This window comes from Peromyscus maniculatus, chromosome 20, assembly GCF_049852395.1.
Source record: "Peromyscus maniculatus bairdii isolate BWxNUB_F1_BW_parent chromosome 20, HU_Pman_BW_mat_3.1, whole genome shotgun sequence".
Lineage (NCBI taxonomy): Eukaryota > Metazoa > Chordata > Mammalia > Rodentia > Cricetidae > Peromyscus > Peromyscus maniculatus.
In genome coordinates, this window is record NC_134871.1 from 42,497,156 (window position 1) to 42,513,469 (window position 16,314).

Here is a 16,314-nt window from a genome sequence, read left to right on the forward strand (position 1 = left end):
GGTGTGGGGCTGGGAGTGAGGAACCCGGGGGGCTGGGGTGGGGGGCTGGGAGTGAGGAACCCGGGGGGCTGGGGTGGGGGGCTGGGAGTGAGGAACCCGGGGGGACTGGGGTGGGGGGCTGGGAGTGAGGAACCGGGGGGACTGGGGTGGGGGGCTGGGAGTGAGGAACCGGGGGGGCTGGGGTGGGGGGCTGGGAGTGAGGAACCCGGGGGGACTGGGGTGGGGGGCTGGGAGTGAGGAACCCGGGGGGCTGGGGTGGGGGCTGGGAGTGAGGAACCCGGGGGGCTGGGGTGGGGGCTGGGAGTGAGGAACCCGGGGGGCTGGGGTGGGGGCTGGGAGTGAGGAACCCGGGGGGCTGGGGTGGGGGCTGGGAGTGAGGAACCCGGGGGGCTGGGGTGGGGGCTGGGAGTGAGGAACCCGGGGGGCTGGGGTGGGGGGCTGGGAGTGAGGAACCCGGGGGGACTCGGGTGGGGGGCTGGGAGGAACCCGGGGGGACTGGGGTGAGGGGCTGGGAGTGAGGAACCCGGGGGGCTGGGGTGGGGGGCTGGGAGTGAGGAACCCGGGGGAGCTGGGGTGGGGGGCTGGGAGTGAGGAACGGGGGGGGCTGGGGGGGGCTAGGGGTGAGGAATTCGGGGGGTTTGGGGGGCTAGGCGAGAAGAGTATAGCTATAATACATGCCTTGCTACTGCACTGATGAGCTTATAGCTCAGCAAAGACCTGTTGGAGGGGAGGGGGCAGCCTCATGGCTACCTGGAGAAACAATTCGTAAGAGTTTCCACGGAGGTGTGGATATATGTATCCACATATTCCTTTGATCTGTTCGGCAAGGATAAACTAGGGCTGAGGGCCAGGGAGAGGGGGAAGGAGCGGGGATAAATACAGAGGAAGAGGGAGGGACTGGGGAAAGGCCAGTGTAAGGATTGTGGGTTTTTTTCTGAGTAGCCAGAGAGGCACAGCTGGGAATCTCACTTTGGTTTGGATGGGGTTACTAAGGGACCTATGAACAACAGACTACTGGGGGGAAACACTAGAAACTAGTTAGGGAGCTATGGTGGCAATCCAAACTAATTGCCCTGGGTGGGAAAAGAGAGAGTGGCTACAATCCATGTCTTGCTGCTGGGTTAACAAGTTTATAGAGTTCAGCAAAGACCTGATGGAATGGAGGCGGCAGCCTTGCATCTATCTGAAAAATAAAAAAAAATAATAAATAAAAAAAAAAAAAAGCAGTTCAAAGGAATAGCTTTGACAAAGACAGTAAGGTAGCCATGTACTCATCTATTCCTTCAACCTATTCAGCGAGGATAGGATGGGGTAGAGCCAGAGGGAGGCAAGGAGCAGAGGTAAAGGTGCAGGGGTAGGGGTGGGAGTAAAATCAAAGCTGCAAGACATTGGAAGCATTAAAGAGGCAGAGAAAACAGAAATCACTACAGTGCTAAGCATGGAGGCTAAAGAGAAGCGTGAAAGACGACTCCAAGATATTCAGTTGGAGCCGCTAGAAGTTGGGAGTTTCTGGTGTCAATAGAGCCTGGAAAAACCTGGAGTGGAACCTGGTTGAGTTCTGAAGGGACTGGATACAGGAGAGGATCTGCACGCTGGAGAGCAGGCATGTCTGTGCCCTTGGAGCTCCAGCAATGCAGAGGTCTTCTCCTCCAGTCAGTACTGAAAGTCTTGAGTGTGCCACAAGATCCTAGCAAATGTGGCACGGCAAAGGGGACCGGGTAGTCCCATGGGAGGGGACCCAGAGAGCGCCTCACTGCTCACAAACAGCAGCTACCACCGTGAATCGAAGCCAGCAAAACGCCTTCCAGATTCCCCCCGGTTGAGATGACAGAGACTGCTGTGGTCCTCAGGGTGTGACGAGAGTCCTGTTGCAATCCAAAGAGGAAGAAGACTGTCCACCTGGGCCTCCTTGGTGCATGCCCAGCCACAATTCGACAGTACTTGGCAGGGTTGGAAAACCTGCCCAGGTCTTCAGAAAACACCCAGAGTGCACCACTCTTCGCTGGGTAAGGATACCCAACCAGTTCCTTGGAGCTGTAGCATCCATGCTAAAATTGACAGTCTGAAGAAAGCCAACTGGTTTATGGGTCTGCAGCTTCCCTGGGCCGCCATCCTCTGCGGCCATCAATCCAGCCACTCAGTGCACAGCCACCGCTGTCCACGTTGACGATGCCTTCCCTGCAGAGAGCTCCATTCTGCCCCAGCAACGCAGTAAGGGCATCCGCCCAATCACTCCCACACAGCCATAGCCATGAACCACAGTGAGGACCCCAGCTGGATGATCAATGTGTAGCTCTGCAGTTTCACCATCTTCAGGACAAGGACACCTGCCATGGTAACTGGTAACTTTCACAGCCATCTTTAAGGTAATGACATCAAGATAGGCTACTCCATTATAAGATAAGGCTTGCTGGCCAGGTCCTCACTCTACCATTGACCACATGGTACCACCCTCAACCCGCCTTCTTGTTTCTCACTCAAAGCAGTGCTGCTGTCACAGAGAGCAGAAATCCAACTACATTTTCAGTGGGATGCAACATGGCTTCCTGAGGGCAAGGAAGCCCTATGGAGTCCTCCAGATGTAGTAGCAACCGGATGGAAACTTGGCTGGTTTTATTCACACCTCCACTCTGCCACCAACCCAAAGGCAGAGATGTCTGCCCAAGTCATCCTGGTGCCTATGACACCCATGCAGCTGCCCGGGAGGTGAGATGCCCTACTGGGTTATCACCACCCAGCGCTACTGCATCAACCCCAGAATAAAGATGTCTACCCTTGGTCATGAGGGTGACTGTGCTAATGCAGCTCCTCAGTCAAGTACAGTAAGCTCCACAGCGTGCCCATCTGCAACGTACAAACACCAAGCCAGGCTTTGGATGTGTGAATGCAGCTGTGACGCCGTCTGCAGGGCTACAGAGCCTATCCGGGTCCTTAGCATGCCACCCAGTGTGGCTATCCACAATGCAAAGACTCCACCGGGCCATACCATAGCTCTCAGGACAAAGACATCCGCCCAGCTCCCTGCTGTGAGACGTTCTGTGGAAGTAAACGCTCTGATCCTGATGCACAAACGCACCCGTTAACAGACCGGAGGGTTTGAAAGCCCACCCACATTCTTAGAGCAGGTCCTGAGAGCATGGCCCCGGGGATGCAACTATTCACAGAATAAGAGCAATCCAGAGGGTTACCGACACGGGGCTCCACGGTAACATGGTGGCACACAAGGCTGAGGTCATCCACCCAGCTACATACAGAGTAAAAACATCTGCCCGGATCCTGGGTGTGCAGATGTAGCTGTGACGCATCTTTACAGATCCCAGATCTTAATGCGCAGCCGCAACAATGAGGTCACCGTCAGAGAGAGGGCGCTCCACTGCGCCACCATCCCCAAGATGGCGCCACCATCCACAAGATGAGGCTATCTGCCTAGATTCTTACTGCGCAGCTGCCGCAATGCGACAATGAAAGGACGCTTTTCGCTGTACCACCAGCTCCAGAAAAACACCAGCCCGGATCCTTAATGCCCAGCCACCACAGCGCATATATCCACATGGTAAAAGTGTTCGGTCGGTCGTACCACCATCCTCAACCTTACTGCGCAGCTATGGCCGTACAGCTCCCGCGGGTTCTAAATACTTGACTATACCGCCATATCTGGGGCTAAGATCCGCTCCGATCCTTAGTACGCGCCACCACTATGCAGCTGCCCACAGAATAAAGAAGGACGTTCCGCGGTGCCCCCATCCCTACAACAAAACGCGGCAGTCGCAATGTGGTTACGCGCAGGAGGAGGACGCTTGGAAACCATCCGTGGGATAAGATCCTCTTAGGCCTTTCAAACACAGCTGCTATGACGCAGTTATCCACAAGATAAGGAATTCTGTTGTATCAACATCCCCAGGATAAGATCCACTCGGGCATCTGGTATGCAAACACCACAATGCAGGCATCCACCGGGTAGTACCGACTCTGTTAAACCATCATCCAAAATAAGGACATACTCTTAATTCCTTAGTGCGCAAACAGCAGCAGTGCAAGGTAAAGTGCTCTGAGATTATCAGTGCACAGCTCCGCTGCGCCACCATCCGCGGGAGTAAGAATACCACACAAAACCTTACTGCGCCATTAAAGCTATCCACCCCCACAAGGCCGTTTTGCCGGGTATCCGTGCGCGGCCCCCCTGGGCCTCTATCCGCAGGGTAACGACATCCGTTCAGTCACTGAAGTGTAGCCACAAATATGTATAGTTCCCCAGGATCAAGATGACAAAAAGCTGGGCAGGTAATGGCTGGGTAAGGGCATACGCCCAAGTCCCAGCCAGGCGGCTGGGAACCTTCCATGGCTGATCATTATGTGACGACCACAATGCACCTATCCACAGGGTGATGGCGAGCCTCTGTGCCAGCGTCTCCAGGGTGAAAAGATCGGCCAGGCTTCCAGTCGGTTCGAGAGCTGTAGGGTTCTGGGCTCGCAGTTTCCTCAGGGCCGCCCACGCACGAGCTGCACCAACACAGACATCTGGATTTTTTCGGCGCCTCCGCCGCCTGCCCATCATTCGGCCACATTGTTATGAGAGACCTCAAGCAGAAGACTCCCGGCTCCGCGGTCCGTGCTGTAGGTCTTCTACCCGACCATCTTCAACAAATAGGGCACGGCTCTTCCTGGAGGAACCGGACCATCCACAAGAACGGCAGCAGCGTACAGATACATGGTGCCGGCACTCGGATCGGCTACCACACACAGCCTAACGTCGCAATAGCCTCTGGTTCCTCCTCGGTCGTGGACACAGAGGCGCGGTCAAGATGTCCGCTCAGCTCCCAGTCGTGCCGCAGTCTGCAGGGTTGGAGACGTCTGGCGAGATCTGGTGCGGAGGCGGTTGTGACGCAGTCTGCAGGGCGAGTCCGCCAAGATCTCAGTGCGCAGGCGCGGCAATGCGGCACTCTGCAGGGTAGGGACGCGCTCTATGGCGCCATCTATCAGGTAAGAAGGATAGTCCAAGTCCTCTATGCGTGGGCACAAAGGCCAGCAATTCTTACGCGGTGAAGCCGCACAGGTAATTAGCGCGGCTCTACTGTGGCAGCATCTTCAGGGTATCGGCGCGTGGCTGCGTTGGGGTCTGAGGCCTAGGGATGCTCCGCTGAGTCGGCCGGGAAGATCGTCCACGCGGATACTCCGAACACAATTGCTGCGGCAGCGTGGCAACCAGCCGATCTCAGTGCGCAGGCGCGGCAATGCGGCAGTGCGGTATCGAGTGTGTTCTGCGATGCCATCTAGCGGGTAAGAATGACGGCCTAGCTACTCGGTGCGGAGGCACAGAGGGAACAATGAAACCAGGGTGCCCCGTTGGTGACTGGCGCATGGCGCATGGCGCATGGCGCATGTCCCAGTGGGACAGCATCTACCTCGGTTATCCATGCTGTCACACGCGATCCACAGTTTAGAATGTCCTCGGGGTGAGAGTATCCACGTAGTTAGGATACGACACAAATGAATGTCCCACCGGGTCTGCGGGGTGAGGGTGTTCACTCAGGTATTTAGTACCAGGCGGCAGCAGCAAAATGCTCAATGGAAGGAACCTAGCCGGATCCACCAGCGAGCATGGGGAACAAACGGCATTGCCACGCCAGGCCCTTCCCAGAGCTCGCCCCTCTCTGCCCCTCCTGTGGGAGGGTTGGGCTTCCTCGCTGTTGTTGGGCAGACTCTGGGACACTCAAGACTGTGTTTTTGCAGTGGTAACCTGGGTGCCCTAGTGAAAGAGGCCAGGGGTGACCGGCGTACCCCTACCGGGCGGCCGAACCAATGCTTTAATCGCAGACTGGTGCGTGCTTTGCAAAACCACAAGAGGGACCACGTCCTCAAAAACGAGCTTTAAGAAAGCTTCTGGATTATGTCACCCAGAAAGCCAAGCTACGGGGTTTCCGAGCGCACACCCATGGGCAATTTGTGTGTTCAAGCTACGGGGTTTCCGAGCGCACACCAAAGGGCAATTTGTGTGTTCAAGCAACGGGGTTTCCGAGCGCACACCAAAGGGCAATTTGTGTGTTCAAGCTACGGGGTTTCCGAGCGCACACCAAAGGGCAATTTGTGTGTTAAAGCTACGGGGTTTCCGAGCGCACACCAAAGGGCAATTTGTGCGTTCAAGCAACGGGGTTTCCGAGCGCGCACCAGAGGGCGATTTGTGACGCACTAATAATTTCTAACCAAAAGATGAAATTTCAAAGTCCCACCTTTTTCTATTTCTAAAAAAAATCCAGCAATATGGCATCTTGTATTGGGAGAGCTTTAAGACAAAGGATTTTCATCATATTTGTTGACCGCGCTGGGGATCATACTAGATATGGTGCCGCAAGGAATGCCGCCCCCCCCCCACCAGGGAAAAGCCCCCGTGTCCTGGATGTGCTCGTTCATTCTTCAGTATTTACAGAGAAGAGCCTATTGTTAGGTTCACAAATGAGGAAACAGAGGCTAGGAATCATGCCAGAACCTTCGGCCAGGAAGAAATTGCGTAAGGATTTTGTGGTTCTGATTGTTTGTTGTGTGGGGCGGGGGTTGGGGGAGGGAGTGTACTTTTATGTGATAATAGACTTGGGGCTTATAACAATGCTTGCTGGGTTGCCTTCCTGCCTGCTGGTGGTCAGTTATCTGACCCCAGTAAAAGCTCAGAGGTTGCAGAGGCTGTTTAATTGACAGAAGGCTCCTTTTGTTCTGTGGAGTTTTTATATGCTAATTGTTAGTTTGCATCTGCCTTCAGATCATAATAGAATGTAGTTAACATTTGCTGTAACTCACACATCGCCCTGTAGAAGACAAACTATGTGGTTACTAATATAATTTAAAATGATTGCTTCTCTCAAAGTTTACAGCCCCACGTTAACTCTAATTTTTAAAACTGTAATGTGTGTATGTGTGTGGTATTTTTTTTTCCAGACTACTCAGGTGAAAATAAAAGAAAGAGACGTAATAGATGTGTGTAAATTTAATCGAAAATCCTAACCTGAGCATCAGTGAAACTGAAACTCCCATATATATGAGCAGTCAGAATCTGCATTGGCATATCCTGAAAATAAATGTATGTTCAATAAATGAAATACCCAACAACAAACAAACAAAAGAACAGATTATAGAATGAACATGCTTTCTGCGCCGGTGGCCCAGCACACATTCCCTTGTTTTGGTTGGGTTTTCTCCAGGGCCAGCATTACCTCTCTCCTCAGCCCTTGGCTCCTGACATGGTGGAGCTGGGAATGGGAGGGCCGGCCCTTTGTAACTGCAGAGGCCTGCAGGAGAGGAGGGGGCGTAGGCTCCTGGGACACTGGAGGTCTGAGTCTCATTTGCATAGACGATGCTTCTTGAGGGGTAGTTCGTGCTCAGTTTGCAACCTGCAGGCTGTGGCTGGATCCCAGTGTCCCTGGGGCTCTTATTCCACTGAGTTGTGACACAGAATGTTTCTTTTTTTTTTTTTTTTTTTTTTTTGAGCTGAGGCTCGAACCCAGGGCGCTTGCTAGGCAAACGCTCTACCACTGAGCTAAATCCCCAACCCTTACACAGAATGTTTCTTAAGAGCCAGAGAACTGTCTGGTTTACTGGGAGTTACCAGGAGGACACAGTGCTGACAGCCAATAGCAAAACAACAACAAAAACCAGGGGAGGGGTGCAAACAGCCAGAGCAACCAACCGGTGAAAAGAACCTGAAGGCCCCCTGCTATGCCTCTCCCAAAGTGCAGACTGAGAGCCGAGGGTGAGCAGAGAGGTCTCCATTGTGCTTAGCACTGTGACTCCCTCCTCGGTCCCATCAGCTCTTTTCTGGACCACTGAGGAAAGTTTAGGACATCTTTTTTTTTTTTCCGGAAGCACCTGGAATTCAATACTGTGTGGCTGTTTCCTCATGAGTAAACCGGACTAACAGTAAGACTTCCTCAGTGGATCCTGGGGAATGAGCAGGGACCCACCCAGAAGCAGGAGCTCCCCACCCCCAACCCCCAGAGAAGCTTTCTTTTCTTTTCTTTTTTCTTTCCTTTTCTTTTCTTTTCTTTTCTTTTCTTTTCTTTTCTTTTCTTTTCTTTTCTTTTCTTTTCTCTTTTCCTCCACCTTCAGGGGATGTTTTTCAATATAAAGGCTGACAGTCAACACCCAGTGAAGTGCTGAGTGCTACAGCAGTCTGTGAAGGATGTTGCGCAATTTCCCCCATGCTGTGGTTTGAGTCAGAAATGCCCCACTCCCCAGACCCCCAATGGCTCCTGGGCTTGATTACTAGTTCGCAGTCAGTGGCTGTTGGGGACGTTGGGGACTCATCATTCAGCTTCCTGCTCAGGCTGGCTACCAAGCCTTCCCTGCTATGAAGGCTTCAGCCTTATGGAAACCAACATTAATTGCTTTCTTCCTTACATTGCTTTTGGTCTTGGTGTCTTGGTCTTATCACAGCAACAGAAAAGTAACTAATACAGCCTATATTTTATAACCCCCCCCCAACACAACAAAGAATTATCCAGGAAAAAAATCATCATGTTGAGAGACCCTAATATGAACTTCTAGAACAGCACTCAGAGTTGAGGAGGTATTAGGGACACAGCTGAGACTTGCTGTTGACAGTCCTGACTTTAGGTACTCTCCTAGGAGCTGTTGATGACCTCTGGAGACAGTAGCTAGCAGGCTGGGAAGAGACAGAGCCAGGCCTTGAACCTGGGTGGCCTGGCTTCAGAGTCTGTGAGTTATCTATCACTCTGCCCATCCACCCAGAAGAGAGGGGCAGAAAATGGCAACAGCTGAATCCTCAGCTCTGGAAGCTTGTGTCTATATTCAAGAACTTCAAACAAAGATGGCAAGAGGTCGTAAGTAGTGTGTGCTACCTATGTAGAGGTTGTCCACAGACAGCTCTGGGGTGCAGACCAGGGGTGGGCTGCAGACCAGGGGGTGGGCTGCAGACCAGGGGGCGGGCTGCTACCTCTGCCTGAGTGGACCCCGTAAAACTTCTTCTCCAAGCCAGGAGATGCCATATTTTGAAGCGGGGCCAAGAAAGGAAGACACTAAAGAGGGAAGACATGAAGGGGTACAGAACACATCGAGGACCACCCCCCCAGGAGGGTAACTGTAGACCCGTCCATGGACTTGCAACGATTTGTAAAGATAACAGGTATGTAGTGGGAAGTGGTGTGGGAGCCAGCTCCAGAGCCAGGTGTGGTGGCACACACCTATGGCGACAGCACTTGGAAGGCTGAAGTAGAAGTAGTTCATGTTCAAGGCCATCCTGGGCTATAGAGCAAGTTTGAGGCTAGCCTGGACATACAGTGTGACTCTCCCGACCAAGCCACGTTATCCCTGATGATTTATCCGGGTGGCTTAAAGGCCACAGCTCTGAAGGAGGAGGCAGCTTTGGTGACGCTGTGTTCAGGGTGCTGTCTTGGGGGGGGACACTGCTGCCCTCAGCCTTGCCTAGCAAAGAGGTTGACATGGTACTTCTCTGACACTCCCCATGGTACAGAAGCTGCACCTAACCAGCCACACTGACCAAGTTCAAGCTGCCATAGTTAACTCCGCCCCAACGGGCTCTGATAGTTATCTGTGCTGTACCATACCAAGGCTCCAAGCCACAAACACTAAACTTGCTTGCACAGTCACAGAAAGCCCTGTTAGGTTATTTCCACCTTCCTAGCAAGAGGTGGCAGCCTGACTGGTGAGAATGTGGCTTACAGGGAATCCAAGAGGCCCTCTTCCCCCTCTCTCCTTGCTCAGTTCCTCCCCTACTTCTGGCCATCCTCTTCCCAATAAAGAGCCTACAGTATTAGGCTTCCCGTCAGTGACTCAGTGACACAGGGATAATGAGTGACAGCACCCACAGGCTTCGTCTGCAGATCTCCAGGAAAGGGTGACTGCTCAAACAGCGTCTGACACGTAATGAACACTCCACCAACATATGGTGAATTGACAAATCAATTGGAAATTCATTCTCAACAGTCAGCTCTTTGGAGCCTCAACTCATGCTGTTGAATCTGTCTCCTCCCTGCTTCTGTGTTGTTAGGTATGAGTCTCAGAGCCATGAGAACAATGCTTTCTGCTAGAGGTACCGTGCCTGCCTTCTCTGGGACCATGGCTTATGCAAGGCACCCCAGTGCACCCCCTCTTGCTGCCTTCTTCCTTTGGACATCAAGACCTCCTTCTCTGGATCAGCTCATCCTGATGTCTTCTAGACTTAACTTCTACCGAGGTAACTCTTCTTAGTTTCTCTCCCAACTCCTGGGCTGGCTTTGCCCTTCAGTAACATCTCAGTGGCTGACACTGCTCACCCAGTGGACAGAGGCTCTGGGAAGGAAATGCCTTGCACTCAGTACTCCTGCCACTACCCCTAAGTCCTACCCCTTACTCTCCTGCATGGCAGCCAGGGAGGCAGCCCAGGGCGGGCCACTCTATTGCCTCAGTCTTGAGTGGCAGGAGGCTCCACCCCAGCCTATCCCTGGAATGGCAAGGACACGGGAAACAAAATCTCGCTGGGTCAAATCAGTTCATAATCATTATTAAAAAAGAAAAAAAAAAGTCTGGTACCCAGATCAAAAGGAAATACAAAGGACAGAATGCTCAGTGGGTGAATCATGGGCTGAGCTCAACCTTCAGAACCTTCAAAGTCAAGGCTAGTGCTACTCTGAGAGCCTCCTTGCCTTCCTTCTCATCTGGCGCCTAAACAAAGGGCAACGATGCCATCCAAGCCAAGGTCTGCATCCCAGGAAATGAACTGGGCTTGCAGTTCATTCTCCCTGTGCATCCCAGGGAAGCTATAACTAAGGAGGCACCTTAGAACCCTACCCCAGAGCACCTGTTAGACTTATCTGAGGAGTAGGCATGATGCCTACCACAGGCTCCTGGCTATGGGACGTGTTCTCATGGCGGCTGTCCCAATAGGAAACAAGTTGAACTGGGCCTGTCCAGGAGGCCTCTAGGTGAGTCAAGGCCAAAGGTGAGGAAGCTGTTGGGAGGGCATCACAGAGCAAGTGAAGGTGGGAAGGGAGAAAGGGAATCCAGGCATTTGCACTCATTGTCTCTTCATGAACCAAGGTTTGTTAGGAGACTCCTGCCAGGTAACTTTCCTTAGGCTTCACAGGTCCAAGTCACATGCAGATGCTCAAAATATCAACCCATCTTCTTTCCTCCCCTTGGTATCAGTTTCCCTGCATCCTCACAGCTGCTCAGCATCCTCACAGCCGCCCTGCATCCTCACAGTCACCCTTCATCCTCACAGCTGCCCTTCACCCTCACAGCCGCCCTGCATCCTCACAGCCGCTCAGCATCTGGCCCAGAGTTCAGTCAGAAGAAGTATTTGCTGAAGGCCATCTCTGACACATGGACACTGTCCCAAAGAGGAGTTCCTGCCCTGGGTTCCACAGACTCTGGGTGGTGACAACCCCAAGATACTGTAAAGAACTACAGAAGGGACAGCCAGTGACCTTCGTCAGAGGAGGCTTGTGCCATGGTAAGCCACAGGCAGGAACCACACCAGACACCTGCCCCTTCCTCCACTCAGCTGTCAAGCCCAGATCACCTGGACCCCTTTCTCTGATGTCTTAGGGCTGTGACTGGCTGGCAATCATGCAGTAACTACACAGTGTTAGGCCCATGTCAGTCCTCCTGAGGGCCATTGCTTCTCTTATTTGCTTATCATATCCTCAGTTCGGCACAGGGTTGTGTATTGAATGGAACGGCATATACAAAGGAATAGCCTGCCTCCAGCTATTAGCAGCAAAGACTCAGTAAGTGGCTCCTTACCAGGATGGGTGGAACCTGTTATTACAAGGAGGCACCAAGTTGGCAGGAGGGTAGGGAAGAGCACTCACTGGGGAGTGACATCTGAGAACTCAAGGCATACCAGTGCAGAGAAGGATGCTGGGAGGAACAGTGTCCTGGTCCCAGGCAAGAGATAAGCATGTGCCAACGCTCACAGCTATGAGAAGAGATGGGGCTGGCATGGTAAGGAGGCAAGGGGGCCTGGGAACACTGCTGGACTTTATTCTGAGAGAAATGAAAAGGCATGAAGAGTCAAGTGAAATGCTTGGCTTTCAAAATGTAAAGAGAAAGACAGATATACACACGTGTGTGCACAGGCATGTAAACTGACAGATCGTAAGTAAATTACATAGCAGACTTTCTCTGGGTGGTATCTGAATCACTGATTGTCAGGATGAGTTGGGAAGTAGGGAGGTCAAGAATTTAGTCCACTCCAAACCTCTGTTCCTAAATAACTGTGCCCTGTATGTACAGAAGGTCTGAGGGACGGTGGAATGGAACAGACAATCCAAATCAGCATCTAGCACAGTCCCCGACAAAAACTGTGGGATGCTGGACAACCTAACAAATCTCTCAAAACATCTGTCCCCTCATTTGCCAACCCATAACCTCTCCACCTGAAAGCATGGGCTACATGTCACATCTTGGGACACGAAGCCCTGTTTCCTATTATAATGAACACTAGGGAGGGTCATTACAAGCCTGCTTGGTAGATTCAGCACAGACGCCTTGTGAAAATTAATGACACTTAAATCCTTCGGGCTGAACATGCCCTGTGTGTCCCTGAAAACCTGCCTCTAGCCTGCACCGCGCTGCAAGCGAAGGGCTCAGACGACAGTAGCTCCAGGCTCTCTGCACTCTGGGCTTCCGGCTGGACCCAGAACTGTGGGCAAAATCAGCAAGAGACGAGGCAGGAGAGTGGGTATGGCCAGAAAAGAAACTCTACAATCCAGGTGGGCTGATCCTTGTCCTCCCATGGGGAACCGCTCTCCCCACAGTCCTCCTATGCCCCCCTACCTGGAGGTTTTCAGGGTCCCCCAGAGGTTGCCAGCTGTAGTCAACTGCTTTGCCATACCTCCCACCTCCCACCGCTAGGCTTTTGAAAAGAAACCCTCTCTTCAGTTTGCACCATGCCCTCTCTGACGTCGCCACCAGTTTCTGAAAAGAATCCTAAAGGTTATGTCCAGTGAAAGCTCCCTTTTCTCGTACTCCTCAGCTTGGGCCTCAGGCCTGGTATGTGGCCACCTCTGGAACATGGGGCCGTGGGGGACCAGAAGCACAAAGGACATGCCAGCCAACACAGACCCTTGCACATGACTAGCATAGGGTACCAGTGGACTGGGTGGGACAGAACACACAGACCACATAATCCTCACGTTCTGAGCCTGACTGCACATGTGAGTTAGGGGATGGGAAATCATCAGATTCCTGGGGCAGGGGTGAGAACCTTCCGTATGAACTGAGGACCAAACATAGAAGGAAAGACACTGGTGGTGGTGTGTGTGATTTTGGTGAGAACAAAGCAGGATACTTTGTCTTGAAAAGTGATCAATATGGCAGATTAATGCACAGAAAACAGAGCGCAGATGAAACTCCCTAAAATATTTATGATGTTCGAGTGGTTTTTTTGAACAGAAGCAAGTTTTTCCTGTGCATGCCAGCCCACTCCATCAAAAGAACACTTTAATAAGGCAATTCCTGCAGGAGGCTCGGCACAGGCGTCGCAGCAGGACGCGGTGGTGTGTTTCAGAAGATATTCATGGTTCTCTCTGGAAAAGAACATTTTGGGAACTAGGAAGCCCTTCTCCTTTATCAATCTGGCCATTTTCATAACCAGAGAAGTAATAATAGAGCGGATGCACTAGAAGCTTCTGCTGCTTTTTTGCCTTAAGGGAAAAAGGAGGTTGTGGGGAATTCTGGGTGATGATAATAGTACCATATATTAAACCTGACATCATTCATCAAGTGATGGGCAAGAGGCTGTGATATGTGACTTTTAATCCTCTGGGCTCAAGCCTCCACAAGAGCTGTGGCTCCAGATGCTGCACAGCAGCTCTCGTCCTGGCCTCACTGCTAGAAAGCCCTCGAGGAGCCCCGCTTCCTTTCCTCAAATATCACAAATATTGCAAGCTAGGCTCAGGCTGGTTTGGCTGAGATCTCTTGGGTTCTGAGGTGCCTCCCAGACACAGCCTCATTGTTAGTTGCTCACAAACAGTCTTCACCAACTTCCCTTTGCTGGTTTCTTACCAGTCACTCTCACTCACTGCACATTTACTAAGCAACTGCAATTCAGATTTTAGGAATGGTGTCCTGTGCAGGACTATGTGAACAGCAGTAAGATGAGTAAGGAAAAGCAGTGTGACATGGGACACAGACCCCTGGCCAAAGGACCTTTATCTTAGGAAGAATGCGGCAGTACCCTCCTGGTTAGTAGGTGCCAGTGTCTTAAAGGATCATGCCTGCTTCAGACCCACAGCAGGGTAAGGGTACAATGGGAAGGTCTCAAGACACAGAAAGAACATGGGCATGTGTGAACTGACGGGGATGTGTCAAGTGTGTTTGGGGTTGAAACAGCAAAAAGGACTGTAGGGGTCCAAACACGACATTGGGACAGCAGAAATAATGAAGCCCTGGCACCAGCACAGCCAGTTTGCACAGGTAGAGGCTGTGGATGAGGCCTGTGCCATGAGGACCCCAAGCGAGGTCTGTGCACGTCCAACAAGACAACCAGGCCACACCTCCTAAGAGTGCCACTCCCTCTGAGATTATGGGGGCCAATTGCATTCCAATTACCACATTCCATTCCTGGGCCCCCATAAGCTTGTAACAATATCATAATGCAGTTATGCACTTAGTCCAACTTCAAAGGGTCCCATAGTCTATCACAGTCTCAACAATGTTTAAAAGTCCAAAGTTCCAAAGTCTCTTCTAAGATTCATGCAATCACTTAACTGTAACCCCCTGTAAAAATCAAAACCAAAAAGCAGATCACGTATCTCCAACATATAATGCACAGGATATACACTACCATTGCAAAACATAGGGAAGGGAGCAGAGTGAGGAAATACTGGACCAAAGCAAGACCAAAAACCAACTGGGCAAACTCTAAACTATGCATCTCCATGACTGATGCCAAAGCACTCTTCAGATCTCCAACTCTATTCGGCTTTGTTGACTGCAACACACTTTCTCCTGGGCTGGCTCCACTCCCTGTTAGCAGCTCTCCTGAGCAGGTATCCCGTGGCTCGGGCCTCTCCAACATCTCGGTTTCTCTAAGGCAATCCAGGCTTCAATGTCACAGCTTCACACAATGGCCTCTCTAGTCCACCATTCAAGGACACCCCTGACAACATGCCTTGAATCAGCGGCTTTCCTTAGTCTCAGGGGCAAATTCCATAGCCCCTTTCTTCTATCCTTAATGCCAGAGCCACATGGCCGAAGCTGTCAAGTTCTGCTGCTTACTGGGGCTGCTGGAACATGGCCCACTTGTTCAATTACATCTTCATCAGCTTTCTGTCCTTCACTGCCTAAGCTTGGTTGTCCTGAAACGGAATCTCTAGACCAGGCTGGCCTCAAACTCAGAGATCTATCAACTTCTGCCTTCCCAGTGCTGGGATTAAAGACATGCACTACCACATCTGGGCTCTAAGATTTTCTTTAGTTCCTTTTCACAAGTTGGAAACTTAGCTGAGTGGGATCTTGCCCTGAGGTCACTGTGGAATCAAAATAAGCCCAAAATACCTTCACCCTAAAACTAAGGCCTAAGACTTCTCCTTTTAGCTACAGGCCATAAGTTACTGGAATAGGCCAGGAGTTACTGAAACCAGTCAGTCCAGATTCCAGAAACCAGGAAGTGTAAAAGTAGAGTCACAAGGTAGGAGGTAATGACTGCGGGACTATGGAATGTCCTCTCCCTGGTTCCCTAGGTAACTGTTTGACCATAGAATGTCCCAACCCTAGTTTCCATAGTGACTGTGTAATCACCAGATGCCCCCATCTAGGGGCAGCCAATGAGAAATGGTGATGGGCAACCACCTCCTTAGAAGGAAAATTGAATTGTGATTTCTGGAATTCCTAGACACAAGCCAATCAGAATTGTACCCATACTAGCACCCCTAAATGATATAACCTTGTGAATTTTGCCTTTAAAAACTGAGCTTTTGGCCGGGCGGTGGTGGCGCACGCCTTTAATCCCAGCACTCGGGAGGCAGAGCCAGGCGGATCTCTGTGAGTTCGAGGCCAGCCTGGGCTACCAAGTGAGTTCCAAGAAAGGCGCAAAGCTACACAAGAGAAACCCTGTCTCGGAAAAAAACAAAAACAAAAACAAAAAACAAAAAACTGAGCTTTCAGAGAGGTGGGCACTTCCTCCAGCCTCCACTTCGTTGGATCTATTGGACGAAGTCCCTGCCTAGGCTTGTATTGCTTTTGGATTAAACCTTACTTTTGCATTCTGGTACACTCATCCTCAGTGGTCTCTCTGGGGGTTGAGATCTGGGGACAGCAGTCACCACTCCCTTTATTCCATTTCTTAATCCAATTATCTCC

At 51.6% G+C, this 16,314-nt stretch overlaps 1 protein-coding gene and 1 long non-coding RNA gene across 14 annotated transcripts in view; one reads left to right on the forward strand and one right to left on the reverse strand.

The window, feature by feature from the left end:
• Positions 1 to 16,314, reverse strand: part of Trappc9 (trafficking protein particle complex subunit 9) — a 489,946-nt gene that overhangs the window by 236,818 nt on the left and 236,814 nt on the right. The gene's annotated exons all lie outside the window — the stretch shown is intronic.
• On the forward strand, positions 629 to 12,127 carry LOC121824514 (uncharacterized). 10 transcript variants are annotated; one of them, XR_013046438.1, is made up of 6 exons: positions 629 to 6,505; positions 6,928 to 8,828; positions 8,980 to 9,130; positions 9,730 to 9,913; positions 10,016 to 10,201; positions 11,152 to 12,127. It is a non-coding gene; the product is annotated as an uncharacterized LOC121824514 (long non-coding RNA). The 10 variants fall into 10 exon arrangements; XR_013046432.1 differs by lacking the exon at positions 9,730 to 9,913; XR_013046429.1 differs by lacking the exon at positions 9,730 to 9,913 and having other exon boundaries at positions 11,266 to 12,127.